This window comes from Myotis lucifugus, unplaced genomic scaffold, assembly GCF_000147115.1.
Source record: "Myotis lucifugus unplaced genomic scaffold, Myoluc2.0 scaffold_41, whole genome shotgun sequence".
Lineage (NCBI taxonomy): Eukaryota > Metazoa > Chordata > Mammalia > Chiroptera > Vespertilionidae > Myotis > Myotis lucifugus.
Window position 1 is genome coordinate 7,557,704 of NW_005871089.1, and position 2,722 is coordinate 7,560,425.

General features: G+C 46.7%; 1 pseudogene; it reads left to right on the plus strand.

Moving 5' to 3' along the window:
* The first annotated feature begins 551 nt into the window (after positions 1-551).
* Positions 552-2,418, plus strand: LOC102441501 (annotated as a pseudogene).
* The last annotated feature ends 304 nt before the right edge of the window (positions 2,419-2,722 follow it).

Sequence of the window (2,722 nt, forward strand, 5' to 3'; positions counted from 1 at the left end):
CCCTGGATTTTGGCAAGACCAGTTTCCAATAATAGTTTTATTAACCAAGACTTTTGCTGAAGTTTCATGTCTGAGAGAGACATGCTTGGAATCTGGATTTCACTGGAGGACTTGAAGCCAATGTGAGCACCTCAGAGAAAAGCCTGATACCTTGCTTGGTCGCGTGGTTCATGGCAATCTTTCCAGATAAGGAACAAAGGTTACTTTCCTGAGAGATGGCAAGGAAGGACCTCAAGACATTTTGGGAACCTCAAAACTTGAGGAATTCACCCAATTGCAGGCATTGCAGGCAAGCCTGATGGCAACTGGATGACTCAGCTTGTTTGCCCTGAGGGGCTCATTAAAGCTCCATCATGAGATTCCAGCAAAACAGATTTTAAAAGAACCTATACAGTCAAATACTGTTCTTATTTTATTTATGCAGACACTCAGGCCAAAATAAAACTAGACAAATCAAGCTTAGTGAGAGGAGGAGGACCCTGGAGCGGTGCCTGAGCCCTGGTGGTCAAGATTGATTTCTTCGGGCATAAGGATTTGGGACCAAAGAAGAGATGAGTGGAAACAGAGACCCACGTTCAGGCCAGCCTCGTAAGGCCAAAACTAAAAGCCAAAATGTGAGTCACCAATCAGACACCCTTCACAGTCCCCACCCCCGGGTGATGGAAGTGATCCTGCATCTGCAGCAGATCATAAATGAGTACATCCTGCAGCTGGAGAGCAGGCACCAGCAGGAGGACCTGGAGCAGGAGGAGCAACAGCACAGACAGAACATCAGCTACCAGGAAGCCATCCTCATCCATTTAATGTGTGAGGTGGTCAACCTCTTACACTCCGGAGTCTCAAGTAGCCTGGAGCTCCAACTGCCTTGCCTTTCCCTGGACTCAAAGGGTGGTGCTGGAGGTGGTCAGCAGGCCCAGTCATCCAGGGAGCCTGACCAGCTAAGTCACCAACTGAGTGATTCAAAAACTGCATTTATCAGCTGTTACCTATCCAATCGTGGGATTGACGTCTCTGCCTTATACCAGTCCAACTTCTAGGACTTCAGAGCCTACCAAGGAGACAAATACCATGAGGACAAGAACATCTTGGGCTTCATTAACCTTGGCCTCAGTGAGAACAAGCTCTGCATTGATCTGTTGACTGAAAGGTTAAGTCAGAGTGACATGAACTACATTGATGATGACCTTCTGCAATATCTGATTGGAGAGGACATGCATTCCTGAGGGAAGAAGTAGCCCAGTTCCTGACCTACTACTGCAAGGCACCTGACCTGCTTGATCCATAAAATGTGGTTTTCTCAATAGCTCCCTCTCTGTCTTCTTGACCCTGACCATGGTGCTGTGTGATCCAGGTGATGCCTTTCTAATCCCCACCCCCTTCTATTCTGGCTTCACATTAACTTCCCGCCTGTATTCAAAAGTTGAGCTGATTCATGTCCACCTGTAGAGTAAGATCACTGAGGTGGACACCCAGCCATTCCAGCTGATTGTGGACAAATTGGAGAAAGCCCTGCTGGAGGCTAAGTTTAAGGGGAAAAAGGTCAGAGGTCTTGTTCTCTTCAACCCCAATAATTCTCTGGGAAACATCGACACTTTGGACTCACTGAAGGAATACCTGGAATTTGCCAAGAGGCACAACCTACATGTGATTATTGATGAGACTTACATGCTGTCTGAGTTTCGTGCATCCATCCCATTCCACAGTGTTCTGAACATGAAAAGTTTGCCTGACCACAACAGGACCCATGTGATCTGGGGCACCAGTAAGAGTTTTGGGATCTCTGGCTTTCGTTTTGGCACTCTGTACACCCACAACAAGGAGGTGGTCTCTGCCGTTGGCGCTTTTGGCTTCCTCCACAGCATCACTGGCATCACCTAGCACAAGCTGTGTCGGCTGCTCCAGGAAAGAGAATGGATTGACAACGTGTACCTGCCCACTAATCGCTCCTGGATGCAGGTAGCTCACAGGTACATCACCAACAAGTTGAAGACAATGAAGGTCAGTCTTCTCAGTCGTGGCTCTGGCCTCTATATTTGGGTCAACTTGAAAGAGTACCTGGACCCATGCACATTTGAGGAAGAGCAGCTCCTTTATCGCCGCTTCCTGGACAACAAGCTCCTATTGGCCCCTGGCAAGGCCTACATGTGTAAGGAGCCTGGCTGGTTCCGCCTAACCTTTACAGATAAGCCCTTCCACCTGAAAGTCGCCATGCAGTGGTTCTCTGAGGCGCTAACCGTCAAGAAGCAGAATTGGATAGAGAAACAACTGGAGGATGCACTGGTGGAAAGTGTGTCCTCCCCGTCCACCAGGCGCTCCAGCTCATCCTCCAGCTCATCCTCCAGCTCATCCTCCAGCCCATCCTCCAGCTTATCCTTCAGCTCATCCTCCTTCGTAAATGTGGATACCTCTCATTTTTGAGAACTTGCTTCTTTTTACTCTTTCCTAGCCATTGTGTGAGAGCAAAATGTTTTTATGGGGTTGGGGTTGAAAATCCTAGAGAAACAAAGGGAGCTTTCTGCCTCCCTATTTAGATGGGTTTACTTTTGTATTTGAAACCTAATAAAGTCCATATTCTCTTTAAAAAAGACAAAATAAAACTAGACAATGCAATAAATGAATTAGTCTTTGATAAGAATAAGGGTGATTTTAGGGAGACAAAAATTATATTTCAACAGACTCTGAGTTGATTGCATTTTATTGTTTCTTAGTTTTATCTTACACC